This window comes from Phyllobates terribilis, unplaced genomic scaffold (assembly GCF_046119375.1).
Source record: "Phyllobates terribilis strain yellow unplaced genomic scaffold, ASM4611937v1 Scaffold_5__5_contigs__length_657084704, whole genome shotgun sequence".
Lineage (NCBI taxonomy): Eukaryota > Metazoa > Chordata > Amphibia > Anura > Dendrobatidae > Phyllobates > Phyllobates terribilis.
Window position 1 is genome coordinate 100,422,725 of NW_027362765.1, and position 10,990 is coordinate 100,433,714.

The 10,990-nt window shown below is 46.6% G+C and overlaps 1 non-coding gene across 1 annotated transcript; it reads left to right on the top strand.

The window, feature by feature from the left end:
* Nucleotides 1-3,839: 3,839 nt before the first annotated feature.
* Nucleotides 3,840-4,021, top strand: LOC141150844 (U2 spliceosomal RNA). Its single transcript, XR_012246938.1, has one exon. It is a non-coding gene; the product is annotated as a U2 spliceosomal RNA (small nuclear RNA).
* The last annotated feature ends 6,969 nt before the right edge of the window (nucleotides 4,022-10,990 follow it).

Sequence of the window (10,990 nt, forward strand, 5' to 3'; positions counted from 1 at the left end):
GAAACATATCCTACAAGACATGTGTGGTTGACTGGCCTGATATTGATGTGAATGATCCCTGTTCCTCCTGCTCTTTCTCCTTTGCCACCACCTCATCCATCATTCATCACCTGAAGCTTTGTTTTAACGGGAGTCATAGAACTGGGATAGTAGCAGGAAAACATCCAGCAATCCTCGGAGGAGGTAGGATATGCGCCAAAACGCTGACCACCTCAGGCCTAGCCGCTACTACATACATGCGCTTGCATTCCAATGAACAGAAAGCTAAGGAGATGGATGGCCTCATGATCATGAATAATTTACTCGTTGTGTAGGAGGCCGACCACTGCTGCTGTCTACTTTCTGAACTTAGTGTTGAAGCCTGATTGACCCAGAACCCGCAATCCTCTATGTCTGGAGGACGTGTTGCATCCCAGTGTCCAACTGTGTCCCGGCTTCCACAATATTAACCCAGTGTGAAGGCGTCAGTGACATAGACCATCCCTGGCCACATTCACTTGTCCACGTGTTTGCGGTTAGGCTGTCCTTCCCACTAAATGCACTGGGGAGGGCACAGGTATTGTTTTGGTATGCGCGCTTGTGTATAAGGTGCACCGGGACAAATAAGGGTGGCTGGGGACCGTTTATGGACACCCGGCCGCCGCCTGGCGGCTGGGGACCAAGCGTGGACACCCGGCAGCCGGGCGGTTGGGGACTGTGTATGGATACCAGGCCACCGACGCAGCCATGACGTGGTGACCAGATTCCGCCTCCACATGCCTAAAAGGCCCAATTTCAAGTGCAAGCAAGCAAGCAGTATGGTATTGCAGCCTGGGGGTGGGTGGATGGCAGGCTGCATACTTGCGCTTGCATTGCAAGGAATGGGGGAGGTACAATTGAACACTGCCCTGGGACAAGAACTTGCACGGGTATAGTTGCATGTCTGCATCTTCGATTGCGGCAAGGATCACTTCTGATGGGCACACTTTTAGGCAGTGACCTGGGTGTCAGATGCTTCCAAGGGTCTTCCCCATGCTGTTCCCATGTCTTTTCAGCACTGTATGCATGTGTCACACAGCACATGGCCAGATAAGGTTGTAAAATGTTAAAATGACATTTCCAGGTGAATGCATTTGTCACGGTTGAAAGCAATACAAAAGTGCAAAAACACATAAAAAATGTTACTTGTGAACATAGCCGAAGGTGTGGAGGAGTATTTTTGTTTTTGGTTATTTATTTTACTTTATACACAAGTCTTTACCCTGGAAAGGATGTTCCTTAACATATTTCACAGGAAAACAGTTTCAGTTTCGTTTTGAACGTTATATTGTGAGCCCGTAAGAGTGGCTTAATACCTCTGACCACGTTGTTGACAGCAGTGACCTGGGGGTCAGAAATGCTTCCGGGGCGATCCCCATGCTGTCCCCATGTCATTTGAGCACAGTCACTATCGTTTTGGGCACTTTTTAGGCTTTCTACAGACTGCCGGGGGTGCCGCCGCAAAAATGCTCGGGTCTCCCATAGACTAACATTGGGCTCGTTGCTCGAGTATCACGGTGAGCTCGGCCTGAGCTTCGAGCACCCGAGCATTTTAGTGCTCGATCAACACTAGTCGAAATGGATTGATGAGGGGATGATGAATGATGTGTAGGGAAAATTGGAAGGACGTTTGAGTGAGGATGAGGGTGAGCTGCTGGATGACGAGACTGTACTAAATGAAGTGAAGATGGTGGTGATGTCTGCTAGTAAAAATAAGACTCCTGAAAAGATGGTTTGCCTGTAGAGTTGTATATGAAAGAATGGGATACTTCGGGTAAAGACTTACTTGAGGTATGTCGGTAAATTTTTCCGAATAATGTTTTGAGTGAATCTATGAGAGAAGGTGTAGTTGTATTGATTCACAAGAAGGGTGATCGAAAGGATTTGGGAAATTGGAGGCCTATTACCCTTTTGAATGTGGATTATAAAGTTTTCAGCAAATTACTAGCAAATAGGATGCGTAACATAATTGATCGTGTGATCGGAGAGGATCAAGTGTGTTCAATACCTGGTAGGAGTATGAATGACAACTTGGTTTTGTTGAGGGATATGACTGGTGATTGTTTGAGCCGATAACAGAAATGCATGTTGTTTTCAGTAGATTTTGAGACGGCTTTTGACAGAGAGTCGCATTTTTTCATGTTTTGGCGAGGATGGGGTTTTCTAGAAATTTTGTGAGTTGTGTGAGAAGTCTGTACTGTAATGTGTCAAGTGAGTTTCTGGAGAACGGGTAGTTGAGTGATAAGGTTTGGGTTAAGTCTGGAGTGCGGCAGGGATGTCCCATATCCCCTATTCTGTTTATAAGTGTGATTGAGGTTTTTTTGTGTATGGTAAGGAAAGATAAGGTCATGAGAGGTGTGTTGATTCCTGGGAGCGGAGGAAAGGATGTGAGAATTTTGGGATATATGGATGAATAGGGCCATACTAATGTTAAGCATGTTTTGTAGTGCCTCAGCGTTTAGAGTAAATTGGGGAAAATGCTCCTTTAAATGCTTTGGAGATAACATCAAAATGGACGAGGTAACATGTGAGGAAGGGGCAATTAAGGTATTAGGGATTAAATTTAATGAAAATCTGAAGGGAAATGAAAGCTGGGATGATTGTGGGTAGAGAGTGGAGCAGAAGTTGAACTTTTGGAGAATGAGGGACCTAACTTTGACAGGTAAAGTGTTAATCATCAAAGCAGTAGTATTGCCGATCATTTGGCAAATGTGTTCCCCGCTGCATCTAGGAAGATCAGGAAAACAGAGAAAATAATATTTACCTTCCTTTGGGGAAGTCGTATGGAGAAGTTGAAGAGAGCATGTTTATAAGATGTGTGTGAATGGTGGCTTAGATTTTCCAAATGTTTAGTTCTTTTTAGGTTTGAGTTAAGTGAAAATGATTGTGGTATGTTTGGGGAAGGGTAATAAATGTGCTTGCATGATGAAGTATTCTGCTGGTTGGATGTTTTATGGTTTGAATTGGTTTCAGAGAGATGCCACAGTGCTGGTTGCTTTTAATTGTCCTGTATGGTATGAAATTGTGGAGAAATTCATCAGAAAGTTTGATTTGCTGTCTGTAGGTATGAATGAGTTCAGGAATATGAAAAAAGTGATCACGAAGGTGCGAGATAGAGAGATTGTTTGTAACATTGTTGGGTTGAGAGGTGAGGATGTATCTGATATGTGGAAGAAATTAGGAACACAAGGTATGTCAAATAGACAGAAAGACATCACATGGATGGTGCTGCATGACATTTTGCCTGTGAGGGAGGTACAGAAGAGACGCGATTTGATGAGGACAGAAGTGTGTCCAAGAGATGGATGTGGTGCAAGAGAGTATATTAGACACTTGGTATGGGATTATGATTTTGCTTATGATGTGTGGAAAGGTATGGGAGGGTCTATGTAATGAACTGGCAGGAGTGACGTATGTAAATTGGAAGGTTGCAATGTTCAGTATGGGTGCATGTAGTAGGTTCAAAGACAGAGTTCTGTGGCTTTTGACAGTGTGTGTGATAGAAAGTTTATGGGATGCAAGAAACTTGTTAGTGTTTAAAAGGAAAACAATGTCGGTAAATGAATGTTTAAAGTTGATTCTGTCACGGATGTATGTGATCTATCTATGGGATAAAAAGCGTTGAAATATTATTGATGCAGAAGGAATATGGAAGTTCAAGAAATGGAGATTCCTTGTAAAGTACAAATAGAATAAGCAATTTTGTTGTAGTTCCCTTTTGGTTTCAATTCAATCCTTTAAAATTTAAAAAAAAAAAATGCCATGATATGATGAGAGGTTGCCTATCATAAAAGCTTGTATAAGCCAATTCGATAAAGCACAGCCAATCTGACATGGAAAAAAAAAAAAATCTGTTCATATCAGTTTAATATATGATACGTCCCCTATCTGGGGACCATATATTAAATGGATTTTTAGAACAAGAAGATGGAAAAAGAGCTTGCTCTGTCCACTCCACGCATTGACCTGGTATTGCAGTATTTCCAGGACCGGTGCACCCCTTCTTTAATGCAGTTTCCAAAATCAGAAAGAATTGAATTCAATGCGTTTTGTTTATTTTGCTTGTTTGTCGGTTTTTTGGGGGATTTTTTGGCTTTGCTTTTTTCCTCTCATTTGATTTTTCACGTTAAGAGTTGTAGAAGCCAGATGACAAACTCGTTTCGGTTCAACTTGTGCAACTCTGTTTCATTTACTATATGTGCATTGCTTTTACCAATGTAATGTATTGTATTGTAATGCAATGCAATGCTATCTATCTATCTATCTATTGCACACACACCATCTATTTAGCAAATGCCCTTGTTATCAACTGCAGCCATTTAAACTCACATGAGTCAACAGGTAGGTGTTGCTGATTACTCTGTGCTTAAAATTACTTTTTTGGCTTGCTACAATGTCTTTTCTGAAATGTTGTCTCCCTCTGGTGGAGCACTGACTTCTTTAATTTCATGCATGTGGATTATAAAAAATACCCAAAAAGGTTTCTTCTGGGGTGTTCTTTTAAAGTGCTGCCTATGGCTGTCTGTGTGAGCTTCCTATTGGTGTTCAGCCAGCCAGGTGTCCTGCCTGCAGTAGTTGGAATGTGGCAATGGAACACTGCGCGTGTCACAATAGACTCTGACCCTTACTTTTCTGGCTGTGCACAGCAGTCATGCTCAGTCTGCTGAACAACCAGCAGGCAGCAGCAGGCAGCAGCTAAGTAATCAGCAACACTCATACTAAGGGTAGACAGCTGCTTTTTTTTTTCCTTAATTGGTTCTCGTCCCTCCCCCTGGTGTTGAGGCGAGTGGGAACACCAGGGGGTGAGGGTGGTGTGTTAAAATAGGTGGAGTTATGCAGATGTAAAACGTGTGGATTGCAGCAGCAACAAGCCGAAAAGTGTAGGCATGTCAGGGATCTAGAGGTTGACAACATGTCTTCTTAACGGGAGTACTGGTGCCCATCTCCACAAATGGAGTTTTCAGGATCCGAGGGTACCACACTAGTCCGAAACCAATACCAATTCAGGTTATCGCTTCTCGGCCTTTTGGCTGCGATCATATGACTGTACCTTGATTGGTGCGAGTCTCCTGGAGGAATCTGGACCCTTTTGTGGAGGATTTTCTACTTTTTCCTGTGGTATTCCATACCGACAGAATCCAAGATGCCTTTTGTGAAGAACACCATCCGTTTGTCCGTGGATCCATCTGACGAGAACAAGAACAACGTGGTTTTCATTGTCCAAGACAATGTTGAAGGTAAAGCTGAAGCAAGACGTTCTGACATCTTCAGTGTCAACGAATTTTGACGTCAAGGTAATTATGACGTTACCTTTATGGACCAGGATTTTTGCCTTAATGTCTTTGAATGGCTCCGTGGTCACTCTAGTGACCCCTGCTTGGAAGGAGTTAGTTGGGAACCTTTGTTTGGTCTGCAAGAAAAGGAGGTGACTATGACTGTCTATAACCCTTTTACAGACCCTGAGTTGCTGGAGTGGTTCCTCTCACGCTACTGTGAATATGTGCGGAAGGGAGTGAAGTGAGTCAGTATAAATTTCGTGTGAAATTGAAAAGGGATCCTGACAGTGTGGGGGGCTTTAGACACCCTCCATCAAATTTTTCTGTTGCAGGCCATAGAGGTTTCCTCTTTTACCCAGGCCAGCCCATGTTTTGCCGTAGATGTTTTTCTTTTGGACATATCATGGCAACAAAAGACCAGTTCCTTGGCCTGGGGGGATCGCTACATCTAGCGGTGTGGCTTCACCCCCCTGCTGCTTTTGGGTAGTCGGCTTAGTCCCTGGGCAACGGGAGGCGATCACCCTGCCTGGCACTTAGTGCTGAAGGTTTTTGGATTCGTTTTGGAAAATCGGCAGAATGGAAGGGATTCCAGAATACATGAGGACCCAGAACGCTGTTCGGATTTCTTTTGGTGAAACAGCTCGGAAACAGAAGGAGTTAGAATTCCTGACGAACGAGGTGTTATTGGGGTCTTTTAGGCTAAGAAGAGAGGACATCCTGATGGTAATGGACTACCCCAGGAGGGGTTATTATGACATTACTTTTTGTGAAGAAGTGGTATTGCTGAAGGTTCTGGATTTATGGGACGAGCTAAAGAAGGCTCTAAAGTTTGCAGGAGTCTCGGTGCAGCCGCACTTTGACTCAGGAAGGAAACTATTTACAATCAAGATGTACTCACCATATGTACAGTATCTGAGGAGGACGTTTGTTGTTTTCTGAGGAAGTTTTGCAATAAAGTGGAGAGTAAAGGTAAAGTTTTGAACCAGTGTGGAATGTGGACTGGCAAATGGAAAATGAACTGTGAGATGATGAAGAATTCGGAGGGAAAGTTCGTTCCCCCCCCCCCAGCTCGCTTTAAAATAGGCGCAGCTACAGGGGATTTATTTTTTGCAGGAATGGGGTTATTTTGTTTTAATTGTAAATGGTATGGGCACAGTAAAGAGTGTACGAAGATTTTTTGCTCTAAATGTTTGCAAGAAGGACATGATTACAAGGATTGCAAAAAGGAGAAATTGTGCAACCTGTGTGGAGAATAAGGTCATGTTTTTAAAACATGTCCTAAGAAGAGAAAGCGGAATGAAGATGCCTCAGAGAATTTGGAGACGGCTGGGTAAGCTGCTTCAGCCTCTTCAGTGATAAGACGTGTTGCAGTTAGAGGAAAAGCGGATACGAGGAAAGGTAAGGTGGACTTAAATGTCTTGCAGAAGAAATTGGAGGAGATTATGAAGACAAAGGATGTAGTTTCTTTAAGGAAGAAAGTTCGGGAACACCTGGATAAGGATCCAGGAAGGTTTTTGGAAACATAAAATTCCAGCATGGCTTTCGGAAAAAGTGGAAGTAATGGATGACGTTTGGTTTTTGAACAGCAACATCATAGACTATTTAATTGTGTATGCTGTTGACTATGGGTTAACGGACTGATACTTATGAATATGTAAAATAAATAGATGTCTTTTGTTGTGTACTATTTTATTTCTTATACACAATGATGGATTTGGTCCATCATCGTTTTCATTTGGTTGAATCGAGATGGTACTTGCAATCTGAGTGAAAAAAAAAAAAAAAAAAATCTTTTGAAGAGGTGGTTTTGGATGTTGGCCGCCCTAGTAGATTGATACATTATGCACACTGGGGTTTAGGCGCTTGTTAGTACGCCAGGTGGCTAATATAGTCATCTGGTGGAAAGCATGGCCCCCCAGGATCGACGCCATTGGGCCAAGGAAGATCGAAAGCCCGAAGTGTGAAGTGCCCCAGGAGTGGTGACCCTGGGGTGCCTTAACTCACTGGGATTGGGAACCCCACTTGAGTTCTTGGCACATTTGCACAAGCACTTCAAATTTTCTTTCTTTGCACACACCCTTATTCCGGGCCTTCTGGCCTTAGGATGGGGAATTTTTTCAATTCCCGGTCGAAGGTCCGGGCAGTATTATACTGTGAAACCTTCACTATTTATTTAATCTTTTTGTCACTGTGTGTCCACTTTTTCACGTGTGTCCACGTCCTTACTAGGATTTTGTTGGGATGCGGTTCCCTAACGGGTTCCTCTCTTGGCAGGTCTAGAGGAGGGAGTGTGTGGCCATCAGGTTCCACTCCCCCCTGAACCCCCCTGGCTCTCCTCTTTCGGGAGGAGAGCATTGTTGGCTCCCCTCTTCCGGGAGGGGAGCACAGTCTTTGGCTCCCAGTGCCTTGCTCGGGTGAGAATTCGGGCAGGTGCTGGGGGTAAGATTGGGCCGCCTCTGGCTTTGGCTGGAGGTGGCTATTTGTCCCTGTCCTCGCTGTGGCCTTCTGGCTCGGAGGGACGGGGAATGGTTTGGGGGACCCTTCTCCTGTTGGAGAGGGTTTCATGTTGCCCAGCATCCTAGTGCACTTTTTTTGTGGCACTTGTCGGTTTTTTGAGCACACTCGGGTTTAGTACACATATTCGGGCTTTCGATAAGTAGAAAAAAAAAATCTGTTCTTTTTAGAACACAAGAGTTATGATATACACTTGACGAGAGCCATCGAACTTGGAGGGATAAGTGCTTCAGAGCCCAGCTGACATCGGAGAAGGAAGACGGATATCAGTCGGAGGAAGAGGCTCTAAGAAATCCAGAAGATGATTAAGACTCAGAGAAGAATGGGGCTGTCCTGTTGAATATTCGAGGAAGAAAATCAGCGAGACAGACCTTTCGGGGGAATTTGTCCAGACCACGACAGGAGAAGAATCTGATCTGCATAGCTCCACCCATGTCAGGAAGAGTTCCAGATCCAGCTCCAAGAAGTAACTGCAGGAGGAAAGCCATGGCAAGCGCTGCGAGGAAGGCCAAAAAGAGGAGCCTGGAACAGGGGACCGCCAGGAGGGCCCAGCCAGGAGCTGATTCTGCCCACAAGGACTCTGCCTCCACGACTGGTCAGCAGAAGAGACCCCAGATGCCCCGCCATGAAGCTCCAGCCCTGGAGCCCTGGATGCGGCAGACGGTGGCCCTGAAGCTCAAGGAAGTGGATGGGAGAGTGCCGGACATGTCCTCGGACGTGTTCTGCCAGAATATGCTGCTGGATCGAGGCTTCTCCAGGTCGGACACCCTCAGCATCCAGACCTTCTTGACGGGGATCTTCTTCGTCACCTTTGCCACGGTGAACACCTGCAGGAGGTTCTGAGAAATGGTAAGCGCAAAAGGACCGGATAATTCTTTCTCTGCCTTTACAGGTAGCTGCCCTATCCAGAAGGACGAGAGGAGGATCACGATTTCCATGCGCAACCCACACACCCCAGGCAAAGACATCTGTACCTTCCTGAAACGCTTCTGTTTGGTTGTGAAGGAACCCTCTCACATCCTGAATGGACTAGGCTTCTGGACAGGTAAGTGGTCGGTAACCGTTAGACTTCACAGGGACCTGGCTTACTCGGATGGCCTTCGGCACCAGCCCCAGACATTCTCCCTGGGCAACTCCTACGGCCTCATCTATAACCCGGACATGCCGCGGAACTGAAGGAGATGCGACAAGAACGGCCATGAGATGAAGGACTGCAAGGAGGATGCCTGCAGGATTTGTTGAGTGACGGGACACAGCTCGAAGGACTGCCCGAAGAAGACGTCCTGCAACCTGTGTGGGCTGGCGGCTCATCTGTACAAAGATTGCCCCAAGCCTGAGAGATCCTGGGCATCGGTGGTTGCAACGACCCCAGCTCCGGAGGACAAGGCCCCGATGACCAGGCCTGTGAAGGTCAAGGATATGACGAACAAGGCCCCAGCGGGCAAGGAGTCAGTAGCCAAAGCCCCAGCGATGGTCCCAGTAGCCCTGAAGCAGAAGGAGAAGAAAAAGTTAAAAGAGGGTAAAAGTTCTGTTGCCCCTCTCCTGATCACTCCCCATGCCACCCCCGGGCCACCCCTGCTGAGGATTCTACCTCCTCCTTCTCCTACTCCTCAGCAGGTGTCCTTTCCTCTGCCCCGGCAGCCACTCCCCCCATCCCCCCAAACCATGGTAGCGGTGGAATCAACCTTTCCTCCACCCGCCGCTATCTATTCCGCGGAAGATTTTCTCCTTCTTCTCTCCCCAGGTCCAACCCGGGGAAAGAGGAAGGTGGAGGACAGCCCTGCTACTGATTCCTCCAAAAAGAAGATTCAGGACTTCATAGGCAATAAGGTGGACACCCTCCCTGAGCCAGAAGAGATGGAGCACATGGTTGAGACCATGGTGACCGAGCTAGAAGAGGAGGAACTGGTGGACTCCCAGATCGAGGCCACGCTGCTCGATCAGATGGAGGAAGATCCCGTCACCAGCAGTCAACACCGACAAGGGACCACCCAACCGGAGTGGTAACTAAGGTGTATTGCCTGCGTTAACTTTTTCCTTTTTCCCTACATGATGGCTAATATTAACTTATTTTCCATTAATGTCAGGAGCATCAAGGACAAGTTCAGACGTCAGACTATTTATGCCTTTCTTACTTCACAGTTGTGTGATGTTTATATGTTGCAGGAGTGTTCCCTTCCCTCCTCTAGGTCCTTCAAACATCTGGCCAGGGAGTGGTCCCACGATCCATCCTACTGGTCCGGTGGAGATGACTGCAAGTCTGATCATAGGGGGCGCATTCACGCTTTAGTCCATCCAGGAGCTCGTCTGCCACAGGGCCCTTGTCGTAGATGGCAACTGGGCAGGAGAACCTGTCAGGTTCATCAACGTGTATGCATCCCCACTGAAGAATGAGCATTTGGAGCTTTTCCAGACCCTGCAGCTTCAGCTTGCCACCACCAGGATCTTTGTGATGGACGGGGATTTCAACTTTCCGGCACATCTGCCAAGTTGGACATCACGTCCAAGCTGCTCATCGAGAGAGTAACCGAGGCCTCTCTTCATGACGTGGTGGGCTCCATGCGGAGAGGCTCCACGAACTATTCGTTGAGCTGACCCGATGGCTCACTCCGCTTCAAGATTGACTTTGTGTTCACCTCTCGGGCAGTCAGGCAGAGTAGGCACTCGATGGTCCCCTGCTTCGTCTCCGACCACAGAGCCATTCACTTACAAGGTGTCCTCGGCGACGGTTTTCCGTCCGGCCCCGGCTCCTGGAAGTTGAATTGCGCACTGCAGGCTCAGGATGAAATTGTGGAGGAGCTGAAAGCAGCCTACGCAATGTGGCGGTCCTACAAGGGTAGCTTCCAAACAGTCTCTGATTGGTGGGAGCATGTTAAACTTCAGTTTCGCTGTTTCTTTCAGGCCAAGAGTCGACAACAGGCGTGAGAAGAGGAGGGACTTCAGAAGGCTACAGCGTGAGCTGCGGTCGCTGTATGACTTCCTTCACTGCGCCTGGGATGTGAGGGAGGAGCTGGAGGAGACTAAGAAGAGCCTGAAAAGGCACTTTGAAGAGGAGTTCAAGCGAATTGTCTTCCGTTCCAAGGTGAAGAATCTGGAGAAGGGTGAGAAATGTAACTCATTCTTTTTCAGGAAACACCATGCTGGTTACACGCCCCTGAACGAGCTGCGAGATGAGAGCGGAA